Raw genomic sequence first — 16,339 nt, 5'->3', positions numbered from 1 at the left:
GGCCCTTGGAAACTCCCATTTCCAGGCCAATGTATGACACTGAGGATCTCCTCTGGGACGTGGACGGGAGGGTTATGAACATCAACACTTTCAGAGCTGTCCAGGCATTTTAGAGAACTCTAAAAAAGGCCTCCGGAAAAAGCCCATTTGCTGTCTGCCCAGTCTCTCACCGCTGGGACACACTTTTCTGTTGTCCTGGCCTAGTCATGGAGGCAGCATGTGGGGAGGCATGAGCAAGCCAGCTCTGACTCCTGCACTCCGGCCACACCAAGTTCCCGAGGGATCCAAAACGCTTCCTCAGCTTGGAGGCTGTTTTAGGGAAGAGGGCACAAGAAACCTTCCTGGCACTCTGAGGGCAGAGACCAAGCCGAGCTCCCAAGCGGTTCTTTTTCACTTGCACAGGCCTGGGAGAACTCTCCCTGGAAGGGGCTGCAGGGGAGGAAACCTCATGGAGAAGGCTTTCAGATGGACCCAGACACAATTAAGATCAGCTGTCTGCTGCTTAGTGCAGGGTCAGGAGTGCTGTTGATCCACCTGCCTTGCTCCCAGCTGCCCTGTGCTCGCACTTGTGTAACCCAAAGGATGATTTCACCCACAAGTTACTCTAAAAAAAGACATTGAACTCTGATGAGATCAGGGGAGGCTGGTTTCAAAGCACAGATCTAACTCTGCTCTCTTTCGCAGCCCGAGGTGGAGATGTGATGGAGAGAACAGAACATTGCTCCTGACATACCTGATTCGACCAACGACTCTGTGAGCTGACGGCCAACAGTGGAGGAAACTCTCAACACTTCCATTCTAGCCGAGGAAACGCTGGGTTCACTTCAGCTGCTCACATACGAAGGTGCTCAGGAGCATTTTCTGGTGTTAGTACCTCCTGAACTACTTGAAAGGGATCTCCAGCATTGCTAAGATCCAGTGGGAGAGCTGTGTCCTTCTGGAGGGCAGCTTTCAAACCCAGCAGGACACCATAAGGACTCGCTCACATGTCCTGAAAAGGAGATCTCCGAAAGGGAGAGTCCATTCATTCCCCAGACCCTCAAATCACATTTCCCAGCACCCTGGGATGAGAACAGGCCGTGGGCACCTCAGCCCTCTGCAGACACCTCCGTGGGAGGACCTCAGGGTGAGTGTCTGAATTTGCAGCTGAACCTCCAGCTGACAGCAAGTACAAGAGCAGAAAGGGAGAGGGAGGACCACGGGAGAGTTGCCTGAGTCCAGCCTGCCACAGTGTTTCTGTGGGCACTTTCCTCACATTCCCTGAGCATCTCTCAGCTGCCTGGAGCTGTCCCCACTGGAAGCTCTTTCTTTGTCCCCATGTCTGTCCCCTGTCAGTGCTCCCTGACCCCATGCCACCAACGGGGCATTTGGCTCTGCCCTACAGACTCCTTCTGGCCAAAGGGCCCAGCCCAGGGGCATCTCTGTGTGTGCAAGACCTAAGGAGCAGGTGAGACTAAGCATGATGAGACTGGTGAGGGCTGCAAAGGAGATATTGCTGCTGCTGGCAGGTGAAAAGGTGACTAAAGGAGCTTTCTGGGGTCCTTGTAGACCTATTGGTCCCTCAGAGGAACACTGCAGAATTCTCCTCCAGGCACCTAAGCCTAAACCATCCCTTTCAGTTTGCACCCTTCCAAAGATATAAAACAAAATCAGAGCCTCTGGAGAGTGCCTTCCCTTTCAGGCAAGCCTGCCATGCATGTTAGAAACCAGGAGAGTGATCCGTAAAAAGCCTTCCAGGCCCGGGATGGGCTGGGTTCAGAAGACCCCTCCAGGAATCTCAGTGGTGTTGTCCTGCAGCCAGAGACTTACCGTGTCAAAGGCTGTGAAGATTTCTCCCACAGTGAGCTCTCCTCTGGCCTCCCACTCCACACCGCCTTTCACTTCTCATCTCCTGTCCACAGTCAGTGCCTACAGCCTAGAGCCCTGCTGCTCTTGGCAGAGGAGCTGCTCCTGGACACCGCTGTCTCTCAGTAATGCTTCCAGGTTGCCATGGGCTCCCTCTGTCCCAGGAGCCCGGCCCCGCTCAGGAGCAGGGGGCAGCTGAAGACAGGAATTTCTCTGTGCCTTGTGCTCCATTCTCTTGGGAAATCGTCCCTGAAGTAGACCGAAATAATCACCGATGGTCCCTCTCTAAGCCCTGAAGGAAGACTGACTCCAGCATTACAATTTATTTCATCAGAGAATGGTTATCTGCAGGAGATGGAAATCTCCCACTCGGGAAGCCCCTGTTCCATCTCTTAACTAGGCAGGACACCTGGAAAGGGGCAGGAAGGGAGCTCGTTTAGCCATGGTTCAGGTATTGGTTCTGATGAGCGTTTCAGTGCATCGCATGTCTGTTTAGAAGCCCCTGAGCTGCAGTGGGACTCAGATCCCTCCCATGACCTCCACAGGCACAGAAGTGGTGGGATTCCCCTTGCCCAAGCAGAAGTGTGCACAACAGAGATGTTTGCCTGTGAACTCCTTGTCTGAACTGCCGTTACAATCACTGGAGATGGCGGGTGGGAGTCAGTCCCTCACCCACAAACCTCTGGTGTTAATTAAAGAGACAGAGTTAAAGAGACAGATAAGAGTTAAGGACACAGTTGAAGTAGCTGTTTGCTGTGATGGAGGAACTATGAGACTCACATCCTTCTGGAGCATGAGGTGGGGGCCGGGTGGGGAATTTCCTTGGCCATGACACTAGATGTCTAACACTGCTGGAGCCCCACTCACTACAAAGCTGAGACACAAGCCGATCCCTACAGTGCAAAATCCTGATGTGATTCAGTGCAGACTCTTGATTTAATGACGTAAAATAGGCTGGCAGGTCCATACCGGATGCCTGGGTTGTCCAGCACCACTGTGTATTTCTTGCAGATACAGCGTGGCGCCTACAGGAAAATCATGTCCCTTGGGCACGCGTGCTGGGCAAGTGCCCCAGGGCATCTTGGGCTTCCTACCTTGCCCAAACAAATGAATCCTACCTCTGCCCTTAGGCACAGTCATTATCGTCCACATCCAAGCGTGCTGTGTAAATGGGAGGCACATCACACCGGATCTCCACTCCAGTCTCGGCACTCTCACACCCTTCTAGCTCTCCTGTCCCTGAGCCTCTTCTCACCCACCCAGATGATATGAACAGGGACTGGGCTAATGATCTCCCCAAAGTGGCTGGATCACGGGCTTTCCAGAGCCTGGGAATTCCTCAGTAGCACCCTGTGCTTCCTGGAGATCAGTTCACCTCTGACACAGGTCCCACGATGCTGCAGAGTCAGCTCGGGCAGCAAACCCATTCCTGCACAGCCCAGCTGTGTTTCTCCCTGGCACTGCAGGGTTTGCTCTCTTGGTGGGAACATCCTTTCACCATAACATTGCCACCTGCTTTGTATGCCAGCATGTCCCTGCTCTGAAGTGGGACCATCACGCACACTGTGTCCTTGGCCCTTGATAACAGGTTTCACCATCACAGGTCTGACTGAAACATTGCTAGAATAACTAAGATGTGGTGAATCACCCGCATGACTGAAAGGAACCAATTGTAGGGTAGAAGGTCTTCAGGAGAGAACAAGGGAGAAGATGAGGAAGGGGGATGTCCTTTGTGCGAAGGGGCAGTTCACATGTGTGGAGCTCTTCCATGGGAGAGGCAAGTGTTTGGGTAAGCACCAGAGTCAGGGTGACATTGTGATGGGAACTAGACCACCTAATCAGGGTGACAAAGTCAATGTAATGTGAGCAATTCTGTGGATCACAGGCCCAAGTGATCTTGTGGGACAGGGAGGGGGATGGACTTCAGTCTCACAGATATGCTCTGGAAAGGTGAAGAGCAGAGTGGAAACAGGCCAGGAGGTTTCTGGAGGGCACCAGGGACAGCTTCTTTGCACAGTTGCACAGTGGGCCGGTACTCATACTTCCCTCTGTCTGCAATTCCAACAGGGAGGAACTGATCAAGGATGGGACAGTCAGCGTCATGCTTTCCTAGAGTGACCATGAAAAAGCAGAGTTCTATGTCCTGAGCAGAGTCGGGAAGGATAGTTGTGGAGCTCAGACCCCAGACTTCAGAGAAGTAGACTTGGGCCTGCTCAGGGGACTGGTGGGGGCCCAGGAGCTCCGGAAAGCCAGCAGGTCTGTAAGGACAGCACCTGCCAAGCACAAGAATGGGCCATAGCAATACTCAGTAAAACTAGCAGAAATCTTGGGAGACTGCCTTGGCTATGCTGGGAAATCAGGATTGACCTCCCAGCAAAAAGGCTGCATGTAAGAATTGGAAGGAGGGAGAGGCTAAAAAAAAGTAGAAATCAGAAAAATTGTCCAGCAAAGCAGGGATGGTCTTAGGGAAGCCAAAGCTCTGCTAGGATTGGACTTGCAAGATGCGTCAATGGCATGAAGAAGAGCTGCTACCTCTTCAGTTACAGCAAAAGAGGGAAAAGGAAAATGTGGGCTCACTGCTGGTTCGGGCAAGGAATCTAGTAACAGAAGATGCAGGTAGGTCTGAGGAGCTCTGTGCCTTCTTGGCCCCACTCTCCACCGACAAGGTCTCCTGGGCTGTTTTGCCTGGAGCCAGGGCTTCAGAGGAAAAAACACAGCTACAGGTGGAAGAGGGTTCAGTGAGGTGTTATTGGCAAGAACTCAACCCCTACAAGTCTCTGGAGCTGGATGGGCTGCATCAGAGGACACTGAGAGGGCTGGCCAATATCATAACAAGGCCAGTCGTTATCCTCTTTGGAAGGCTGTGGAGATCAGGGGAGGTCCCAACAACTAGAAGAAGGAATATGCTGTGCCCATCTTCCAAAAAGGCCACGAGGACAACTTGGGGAGCTGCAGGCCCTTCAGTCTCATTTTGGTGAAGAGTGTTTCGTGGAGTGAGTCCTCTTGCATCACATTCCTGGGCATGTGAAGGAGAAGGAGGAGGAGGAGGAGGTAATGGATTTACTGAAGATAAATCATTCCTGAGCAGCCTGGTTGCTTTCATGATAAAAGCTCTGTACTTGTGGAGGAGAGGAGAGGAGTGGATGTTATCTGCTGTGATTTAACTAGGTGTCTGATGGTATCTCACACTATTTTCTTGCATACAAGTAAGGCATTACACTCCACTGGGTAGACAGCCGGATGGGTAAAAAGCTGGTTGGATGATCAAGCTCAGAGGGCTTTTGTGAATGGGTTTGGCTTTACCTGGAGGCCAGTGACGAGTGAAGTATGCAAGTGTCCATACTGGGACTTGTCCTGTTTAACAACTTCGTCAGTGACCTCGAGGACACAACTCTCATCACGTTTGCAGATGGCACCTAATCAGGAAAACGGTCATAAGCTTGAGGGCTGCCATCCAGATGGACCTCAGCAGGGGAGAGGAACGGGCTGCCAGGAACGTTGTGTTGACTGTGGAATGGAAGCTATGGCCATGCACAACATCATCATTTGATGTCATTCATTCTAAAAGAGACATGGATGCACGTTGAAACCAGGTCCAAGAATCCTTTCCCAGGATGCATTTCTCTGTGTGTCTGATCAGATGATCGACACTCAGGCAGTTCTGGTCCTCCCCCACCCCCAACACGCACACGTGAGTCAATGAAACCTGGACGATTAAAGAAGTGAAAAGGTGCCTGTGTGCATCCTTCTCCAGGGGACGTGGTGCTACCAGACAGAGCCGACAGGCCCAGGGAAGGAGCTGCCAACTTCTCCAGAGCACGTGATCCTGCAAGGTCCAGGAGAGACCTTTGCCCGTACCCTGGCTCTCCAGCTGCAGGCTACACAAACCCATAAGAGTGTTTTTTGTTTGTTTTACCTAAAAGGATGGACAACACATTTCCTTGATTTTGAGTCCCTTAAGGAATACTTTTAAATCAACATGACTAAGAGTCTTGTTGGATCTTTCTGGTGGAGGCTCAGTCCTTCCATTTGACCAGTAATAACAACGAACTTTACTGGAACTCTAGTACTGAGTTTCAGCTTTGTAGTTACTTCTTCCATGTACTGATATAACCTTCCCTCCATGAAGAAATGTTTCTCTACTCTCTTCTATCCCAGCCCTCATTCCTAAAACAGTCAAGGCTGTTTACAAGGACTCAGCAACTTGAATCCAAAGGACACAGACATTTACCTGTTGCAGTTAAGAAAAGTTTCTTCTTTTCTAGTAGGCATTTGATGAGGCAGTTCATCCTCAGAAGCCTGAAGGAAATTACTCATCTTTATATATTGCACCCTCATTTAAAACGTGGTTAATGCCATCTGAAAGACAAGAGTTGTCTGATAACTTCCCTGCATAGTCCATGTTGAAGGTACTTGCACTAGCACAGCCTCCACATCTGAGCTGAAAAACATTCCCTTGCATTTTGGGATTTAATGGGAACACACTATATTCTTGTCTTGACCTCACCACACAGCACAGCAGAGTGAACGAGTGTCTACAAAGCTCTCCTGAATATCCTGATTTGGCTGAGTGTATCTCCCCTGTGGTGAAAATGCCTATTATTCTAAGAATAAATAGAGATGATGATCAGGAATGCCTTCTGCAGTGCAGAGATAGCTGAACAATACATATATTGTATATATGTGTATACAAATATGTGTGTGTGCATGTGTATATATACACACACACACACATATGTGTGTGTATATGTGTATTTCCTGACAGGGCACTTGTGTAGAGTAACAGAGTCCCCACACAAGTGCAGGAACTGGGTTTTGGTAGCTCTGTGCTCTGTGTGGTTCATTCCTGCCAGCTGATCAGTGTTTCTATGTGCAACAGCAGCCTCTTTCTTTCAGGATCCAGAAAGTCCCAGAGAAGCCAGCCAAACCCCTACTTGCATGAACTCAGTGCTGGGTCTATGCAGTGGACTCCTGGCACCCTCCTAGATCCACAGCAGCAGGAGCCCAGAACAAGCCCCTCTGTCCAGCACAGCCTGGGGGTGGCTCAGGCCTCCCTGGAGAGCCCCAGCCCAGCAGGGAACAGCCCTGCAAGGCCACCGCATTTCTGGCCTGTCGTCTTCAGGGACAGGAGTGTCCTCCCAAGCCATTTCACAGCCCCGTGGCTGCTGCTCAGCTGCTCGGGCTGCAGTGGCCTCACAGCTGCTCTGCTGATGCTGTTCCTGCTGCTGGCCTCTCCGGTGCTCGGGCAGAAGCGACCTCGCAGCCTACACCGAGGCCATGAACCTGCTCCTGGCCCAGCAGCAGCAGAGACACAACAAGAACATCCATGAACCAGGAGGCTGCTGGTGGCACAGAACCTCCAGAGCAGGAAGTGACCTCACAATCGGCAGCATGGCCGTGTCCCCTCTTCTGGCCTATCAGGCACTCAGGCAGCCGTGACCTCACAATCTGCATCCAAGCATTAGGCCTGTTCCTGTCCACTCAGCAGCAGAGACTGCGGTGACATCACAAGGACCTCCCTGAAACAGGATCCTCCTTCTGGCCTATCAGCTCCAGAGAAAACTGTGACCTCCAATGAGAACCAGAGCCTGAGAGGTGTTGGCCTATCAGGTGCGCAGGCAGCAGTGACGTTGCAAGCACAAACTCCAGTCACATCCCTGGCCTGGTCTGGCTTCTTCTCACATAGAAGTCACCATGTCATTGACCCCCAGGGACGTGGGGAAGGTTTTTTCCTGGGATTTCCTTGCTTCTGTACTGGCTTCTCAGAGCTGGGAGAGGGCCCAGGAGGTAGCAGGGCCTTGGCCCCAGCCACGTGTCAGCACCTTCCCCTCGTGAGCCATGGGGCTGGTCCTTCCTCCTGCCAGACCTTTGACCAGTCAACTGCTCTCCAAGAGGGTGACAAGAGCCTGAGGTCTCCTTGACCATCCTGAGGACATGCTCCTCAGGGACTCCCCAAAGCACTGCTGGCTGCTTGTCCCCAAGCACCTGGCCCAGGAAGTGTGTGCAGGGGCACTGTCGCAGCCACAGCCGTTGCAGTGCCATGAGGATCCTGCCAGGCCTGTTCTTCCAGCACTTCCCTCAAACAACAGGCTTGGGAGGTCCAGGAAGGGCCACGTCCCACGTACGCCCATCCAGATGGCTGAGGGAGCACCTTGGGGACTTGGTTTCCTTCAACGCAAGGACATTCTGGGTGCAGCAGTTGGGCTGGCATTCGCTGGTCGCCCCACAACCCCCGGAGTCGAGACTGCTCCCCAGTGCTGAGGAGCTAAAAAGGAAAATCTGGTGCACAGAGAAAAGTAGGGAAATACTGCAGGTCTCCCTGAGGCCAGATGTTACGGGATCTGCTTCTGAGGGTGTTTCAGTGGTGGCTGTGGTGTCACTCAGGTCCCTTGTGAGCCACGCATTGGAGGCATCTTGTAGCCTTCAGCCACCCAGGTTTTTAAGGTCTCAGATGGAAATCTTTCTTTCAATGACCAGAAACTCCCCCTTGTCTGCAAGGGGTCTCTCAAATCCTGCCGTCTTCCATCTCTGAAGGAGTGTCAGGAGAAGACTCTCCTTCCCCCAGGTTCTGCTGGTCATGGAAGAAATGGCTTTACCAGAGAGGGAGCAAATCCACCCCTATTTGCAGATGTTTACTGGAGGGACTCCTGGCCTGAATTCCCCCTCTTTTGATTCGTTTCTACTTTCTTCCTTCACCTCTCCCACAGAGATTTATCTTACTGTGTGGGATGTGCCATGAGCCCGTGGCATGAGCAGAGGGAGCCACATCCATCCCCACGGCTCAGGGCTGGGATCCGTGGGTCCCTGTCCCTTGGTTTCTCCAGGCCTTTGCTGTGAGGTCTCGTGCACACGTTTGCTTTCTCAGTGCTCTCCCCTGGCTGCCAGATTATCACCACGGCATTTCCCTGCACTCAGCGCTTTCTCCATAGTCTCGATCTATGTATTACACAAAGGGAAAACATGGAGTTCAGGGTAGACTGAGGTGGGACCACGGGAAGTATCACTGCAGAGCAGAGAAAGCATCAAGTAGCTCATAGTCACCCTCAGGACGTTCAGTCCTAATCCCCCGTGAGCAAGCCTGGACCCACCTGGCTCCAGCCACTTGGCAACGGGCAGAAATGCCGTTTTCCTCGTGGTGTTTGCAGCACCTGGGCGCTCTGTTGGCCACACCACTCTCTCCAGCATGGGCAGTCTGACAGTTCTGCTCTTCCTTTATTTTGCCCCTCTTTTTTTTTTTTGTCAGAGCTGCCAGGATTTTTTGTGTGTCCCGCTGCACTTGCCCTGCTGCCTGCACTCTTGCTAGCACAACCTGGTGTAACAGTGGTTGTCTTTGCTGCAGGAGCACCCTGCTGACTGCTGGTCACCTTCATATCCACCACGACCTTCTCCAGATCCTCCTTCTTGTCCTTCCTGAAGATGGATGCAATGTTTGGTGGAGGAGTGGGAAGGGCCGGGGACCAGGCAGTGGCTGCAGGGCTGTGCCAGCTCTTACTGCACTGCTGGTCCTTGCAGTGTGGGGAGAAGAGATGGGAGATGGGGCAGCATGGGGGTGGCAGCGGGGCAGGGGACAGTGGGGACTGCGGCGAGGGGTCGGGGCTGGTGTTTCTGCAGCGCGGTGGCTGTCACATCCATCCAACATGCCAAAGTCCTGCACTGAGCCCAGGCAGGATCAGGCCATTTCCCTGGTGCCTCCCCCAGCACCTGGTCCCTGCCCAGCCCCGGCCGTGTCCCACGTTGGGGATAGCACACCGTCATCCTCCGGGGTCTGGCTGGGAGGAAGGCCAGCCAGGGCTGCTTGTTCCTCTCTTCTGCGCCCAACACGTCTTGGTTCCCCTCCACGAGATCCACCGACGTGTGTCCTCATCTTTCCCACTCACACAGCTGAGCTGACATTGGTGCTTTCCTCTCCCAGGCCCTCTCCAGCCCAGCCTCTCCCTGCCTCTCCTCACCTCCCCGGCCCTCTCCCCAGCCCACCCAGCAGAGCAGCCCAGGCTGGGGGTGGACCCACAGCAGTGGTCCCCGCAGGGGGCTGCAGAGCAGGAGGTGGGCACAGCAGCTCCGGTGGGTGGGGGGGGGGTGTCAGCTGCCCCATCAGCCTCTGGGCTGGGACAGGACCTGGTGGCACAAGCAGACAGAGGACAGTGACACTCTGTAGCCCTTCTTCTTGTGTCCAGGAGATGCCCTACCCCCCGGCTACCTGCAGCCCACCATGCCAGCCCCTCTCTCCAGGACAGCACAAGAGCCCCCACCCTGGGGATCCTCTGGCAGCTCCTGCTGCCCCAGGGACACAGCAGCCTCTCGTTGGACGACATGCAGGGAAACAGATTTCTCTTTCTGACTTATTCCTCCTTTCCAGCACACAACAGCTCCTTTCCTCTTCTCTGGAGACATCCCTGCTCCCCAAAGAGCCCTTTCCCGGGGGGTGCATTGGTACTGGCCTGCCTGGCCATTCCTACACCCACCCCCATCCTCCCCATGAGGCCCTGAGCTGCTCTGCCAGTGCTGCTCTGCAGAGCAAGCGGCTGTGGGGCAGCAGGGCCACAGGTTGCCTCCACTCTGGCCATGGTGGTCATGATGGGAAGCAGACCCAGCCGGATAGGCATCATTGCACCTTACAGCCCCTACCAAGGAGTCTGTGGCCGTGGATGATGCTCTGAGCAATCACAGGGCATTTCAAATGGCTCAGGCTGTGTTCGGGTGTGTGGTTTAATGTAACACACGAATTTCATTGAAGGTGACAAGAACCACTCTCCAGGCTCTCTTCCCTGTTCCTGCAGGGTCCACACTGCCCCTCATCAGACTGCAGAGCTCCCACTAGCCTTGGGTTTACCCTTTACCTTTGGATGACTGCCCCAGATTTTGTGAAGCTCCATTCACTGCTCACCCCAAGGCACATGGTGCCCCTGGAGATGCCCTGTGCTCTCCTGGGGGCTGCATGCTCTCTTCGGGAAGCACAGGCCTCTGTCTCCCAACCTGTCATACTGGAGATAGTAGGGCCTGACCATTCATCACCTCCAGGAGCACTGAGCACCCGCAAATGAGAGCTGACTCTGGTCCTCATTCTTAGCACATCGCCGATAAGCTCATCACCTTGAGATAAGTTCATCAGCCTGGATGGCCCTGGAAAAGCAACAAGTCCTTTCAAGGTGAAAGGCCTTGAGCACATTTTAGACTGCAGCTTTGGAAGGAGAGCACAACCTTCAAGCACTGCACTGAGGAAATCTTGTTTTATTTGAGTGAAGCCAAGTCTGACACAGTGGCGGGCACATTTAAAGCAGGTATTTCAGTCAGACAGACTGAGTTCATGCAACTGGAGAAGGGAGATGAATTCAAACACTTCTGCACAAACATGATTATCACAGAGAGACCATCCAAAGCACAGGAGCTGTTTCAGAGAAATTAGAAGCCAACTGTGAAGAGGGGTGGGCAGCTTACTTCTTCTGAACTAGGACCAGCTGAATCAGTTTGTTCAGTGCATCTCTGAGCTCCTTGTTCCTCATGCTGTAGATGACTGGGTTGAGCATTGGAGGCACCACTGAGTACAGAACAGCCAGCACTAGATCCAGAGATGGGGAGAAGACAGAGGAGGGCTTCAGATAGGCAAATATGCCAGTGCTGATGTACAGGGAGACCACAGCCAGGTGTGGGAGGCACATGGAAAGGGCTTTGTGTCGACCCTGCTCAGAGGGGATCCTCAGCACAGCCCTGAAGATCTGCACGTAGGACAGTACAATGAAAATGAAACATCCAAAGATTAAGCTGGCAGTAACCACAATAAGCCCAACTTCCCTGAGGTAGGATTCTGAGCAGGAAAGCTTGAGGATCTGGGGGATTTCACAGAAGAACTGGTCCACTGTGTTGCCTTTGCAGAGAGGTATTGAAAAAACATTTCTAGTGTGCAGGAGAGCATTGATAAATCCACTGGCCCAGGCAGCTGCTGCCATTCTGACAAGCTCTGCTGTCCATGATGGTCCAGTAGTGCAGGGGTCTGCAGACAGCAACAAAGCGGTCATAGGCCATGATTGTAAGAAGAGAACACTCCACTTCAACTGAAAATACAAACAAGAAGACCTGAGCTGCACATCCAGAGTAAGACATGGCCCTGGTGTTCCAGAGGGAATTGGCCATAGATTTGGGGACAGTGGTGGAGATGGAGCTGATGTCAACGAGGGAGAGATTGAGGAGGAGGAAGTACATGGGAGTGTGCAAGTGGTGGTCGCAGGCTATGGCTGTGATGATGAGGCTGTTGCCCAGGAGGGCAGCCAGGTAGATGCCCAGGAAGAGGGAGAAGTGCAAGAGCTGCAGCTCCCACGTGTCTGTAAATGGTAGTAGGAAGAACTCATTCAGGAAGCTACTGTTGGACATCTGCTCTGCTGTGGTTCAGGGGACTGTCCAAGGGGGAAAAGACATTGATAAGTTAGAACAGGCTTCTCTGAGCAAAACCCGCTCCACTCCTCAGAGAACCCCCCCATACTCTCTCTCCCCTTTGCCTTCATTCACTGCCCTTTCCTGATCACCGGTTCATGCTGAGCATACAGTGCCAGGGCCTCTGTCCATAGGCTCCACGGGAGTCAGCTCTGCTCTGGTCAGAGGTGCAAATGGAGGTGTCAGACTGCTTTGTGTGTTTGGTGGGGATACTTGGGAATGGGCACCATGAGCTGAGTGATGAGGACTATGTCCAGTGACTCAGTGGGAATATTCTCTTTTTTCCTTTGTGAGAGACAAATACTGCACTCATGGCAGCTGATTCTGAGAAAGAAGATCCTTGTGGGGGATTCATCTCTCCAGACCTTGCCCTCTGCAGCAGGGGTGTCTGTATCTGGATCAGTCACACCAGCTCTCACTCTGCCAAGGGAGAGCAACAGTGCAGTGAAGGCAGAAGCTGACCAAACACTTTCCAGATGTCTCCGTCACAGTGGGATGGACCCTGTCCTCATGTCAGTTGATCATCGTCACTCCTTCTCCAGGCACTCTAGTGGCAGTGGAAAGTGACTTGCTCTGAGGTACACACCCTGCAGCAGATTACATCCACCTGTTTTGAGGAAAGACTGTGAGCATTTAAACACTAATTTTCTCCAGTAAATGGGCTGCAGTGGAGGGGTCTGTTTCTGTATTTCCTGAGTTTTCAGATGTCTCCATCAAACCATGGGAACATTTTTTGATGGAGTAAAAATCTTTGGCATTACAGGTGTTCTCAGCATGACTATTTGCATATCCCGAGGGGAAGAAAGGGCTCATGTTGACATTGTACAAAGTTACGGGATCTAGTCTATCCAGGACTCTTGCCCCTCACTGCCCTGTGTTCACATCTCTCTCAGGTGAAGGACAGTCACACTCAAATTACTCTGTGAAAGAAACAAGATGGAGTTGAGAGTGGAGGAGTTCAGTTTCAAAGTGAAGATTTCCAAGTTCCTCCCTCTCAGCCCACATATGGAGAGAGTGCTCTTCAGAGCATTTGATGAGGTTTCTGACTCACATGAAGAGCACAAGGACTCTCAGCTCTCCCTCATATGTTACAAGGGAGCTGTGGTCTTCTGGAGGGCAGCTTGCAGCCTGGCAGGACACCCCAGAGAGACAGTCAAGAGTCCTTAGGATGGGGCTTCTCCTTACAGGAGAGTCAGATCATTCCCCCACCAGACGAGATGGCTTGCTGCCTAGAAAGGTAGAAGGGGACTTTGACACATGCCCCTGCTATGAAACTGCTATGAAGACAGCTCCACACAGGACCCATAGGGTCAATGCCCTAAATGCAGCTGAACTCCCTCCTGCAGCCTGTAGAGCATGAGAGCAAGGACCAGAGCAGAACAGAGGGGTAGAGAAACAAGGAATACCGTTACCCTCCTACCAAAGGGAAAGCAGTGAGAGACAGACAAGCAGTTTGGAAAGCCTTCCCCTCACCCAACTGAGCACATGACCTCCCAGATGGCAACATCACAGGACAGTTGCTCCCACTCCTCTGTTGCATAGTGGGAAATAGGCACATCACAGGAGAAGTGCACCTCTCCTCTGCTGGAGCTCAGGCTGCTGAGGAGGGTGCTCATTCCCTACACCCCTGGCCCTGAGGGCAGAGGCTCTGCTGGTGGGAGAGAAGATACAGGGGGCTTATGTAGAGGAAGATGTCTGCATTGCAGGGGATGACAGGGAGTTCTCCAAATTCCTCTCCCCCCACCCCCAACACACACATTTCTGCTTCTTGTTTCCTCTTATTCACTGATCATATCTTAACTGCTTGGAGCTTTTCCTCCTGGGAGCTGTTTTTTTCTCTCCTAGGTCTTTTCCCAGCCAGCACTTAGCAAACAGTAGGAAAATGAAAGACCCAGGAAAGCACTTATCTTTAAGGTAACCCCTGTCCCTGCCTTGATTGTCCTCTAGAAAAGGCCTTTCAGAAATACCCTGGAGGTCAGCTGGAGCTGTGAGCAGCCCTGACACATGCAGCACCCTATCAGCAGGAGAATGAACCTGCCCTGCCAGGGGTCACTCCTCCCACTCAGAGCTTCTCCCTGCACTGCTGTTGGGAGTCTCCTGGACAGGCTGAGCGCTGACCCTCAAGGGCAGCAGAGTCACTCTACCGGACACACAGCAGACTGAGGCGCAGGGATATTGCTCTGAATTACATCCCTGGGTGGAGCTGGATGCACTCTGGCTTCACATCCCTGCACCAGCCCTGGAAGGAAGTAGCTGTGATGTCCTGTCCCTCTGACCACTTAGCAATGAATGCCTGCTCTAAAGCACCACTTCCTCCAAACAGCAGAAGCTGGGAGAGCTGCCCTGAGAGACCCTTTCAGCTGTGGAAGGTGTCAGCTCCAGAAGAACCCGCTAGGAACCACAGCAGCAAGGTGGCCCTGCAGCCAGAGACTCACCGTGTCAATGGCTGTGAAGATTCCTCCCTGCAGAGACTCTCAGTTGTCCTCCCTTTCCCAACTCACTGTAGTTTCTGAGTCGCTCATCTCATGCTGGTGCCCGCAGGCAGTGCCCTTAGTCTTGTTGCTCCTTTAAGAGGAGCTGCTCCTGGACAGAGCTATCTCTCTGTAACACCTGCCAGGTTGCCCTGGGACCCATGGTTCCAGGAGCCAGACCCAGCTTAGGAGCAGATCGGCCAAAGATGTGACTTTCCCTGTCTGCTGTGCACCCTCAAGATGTTGCTTGGGCTCCAGGGCTGGCAGTTCCTGAAAGGCCAAGAGGTCACCCCCGAGAAATGACCACTGAAGTAGACTAAAGTAATCACCAATGGTCCCTGTCTAAACCGTGGGGAGAAACTGAGTCCAGCACTGCAGTTTGTCTCATACAAAACCGTTTTCCAAGAGAGGTGGAAACATCTCTCTCTAGAAGACCCTGCTCCCATCTGATAAGAAGACAGGACACCAGCACCAGGACAAGAAGGAAGTTCATTTCCTTGTGCTTCAGGGACTGATTTACAGGAGTGAATCAATACATCTAATGCCCATTGAGAAGCCCCAGGGATAGAATGTGATTCAGGTCCCTCCCATGCACTGCACAAACTCACAGGACATGGGATTCCCCATGCACAAGTTGTAGTGTGCACTAAAATGCCTGTCTGCATGGGACAGAAGGCCCTGGACAGGCAGGAGGAAGGAGTTGCCAGGAATCTCATGAAATTCAACAAGGATAAATACCAGGTTCTTGCACCTGGGACAGACCAAGACATTGCAAAGATACAGTTTGGGGACTAGGCTGTCATGGAGCAGCTCTGCTGAAAGGGACCTGGGGATCCTGGTGGGCAGAAGGCAAAATATGAGACAATCGTGTGCCCAGGTAGCAAGGAAGGCTGAGGGTGTCCTGGGCTGTGTGAACAGCAGCACAGACAGGAGATTGGTGGAAGCGGTGACCCCTCTCTATTACTCACTCCTTTAGAGCAGGTGTACACTTCTGCATGCACTTTGGGGCTCCTTGGTCCTATAAAGATGGTGATAACTGGGAGCAAGTTCAGCAGAAGGCCCCGAAGGTGGTCTCAGAGCTGGAGCACTAGATCTGTGAGTGAGCAGGGCTTGTTCAGCCTGGAGAAGAGATGCCTCTGGAGGGACCTAATATCAGCCTTCCAGTACCTAAGAGGAGGCCCTGAAGAAGATGAAGCAAGGCTATTTATCATGGTCCATGCTTCAAGGACAAGAGACAATACCTTCCCATATAAACATCCCACCCATGTTTACTCATCCCCATTGGCCCTGGTTTTGTTTGCTTTATACCCTCACTTGGTATTTCTGAGATTATTGCCCTGTTAAGTCCTATTTGAGGCAGGAATTCCATTAAACTAGAACCTCCTTTTATTACTTGTGCTGTCCTGCAATTCTATTTGTTGCTACCTTCTTAGAGGCACCACAAGTCAGCCTGAGCCCTCTGCACATGCACATTACAAGCTCGTGTTCCCGAGCTTCATTCTGGAGGATGTTGAGAAACCTGTGTATTCAGCCAACAGAAACCTCATGAAGTTTTACAAGGAGAAGGGTTACTCCTGCACCCGGGGCAGGGTAACTCC

At 52.5% G+C, this 16,339-nt stretch overlaps 1 pseudogene; it reads right to left on the bottom strand.

The window, feature by feature from the left end:
- Window positions 1-11,276: 11,276 nt before the first annotated feature.
- On the bottom strand, window positions 11,277-12,210 carry LOC134154582 (olfactory receptor 14A16-like; annotated as a pseudogene).
- Window positions 12,211-16,339: the final 4,129 nt, after the last annotated feature.

This window comes from Rhea pennata, unplaced genomic scaffold, assembly GCF_028389875.1.
Source record: "Rhea pennata isolate bPtePen1 unplaced genomic scaffold, bPtePen1.pri scaffold_32, whole genome shotgun sequence".
Taxonomy (NCBI): domain Eukaryota; kingdom Metazoa; phylum Chordata; class Aves; order Rheiformes; family Rheidae; genus Rhea; species Rhea pennata.
This window is presented reverse-complemented; position numbering and strand designations above follow the sequence as displayed.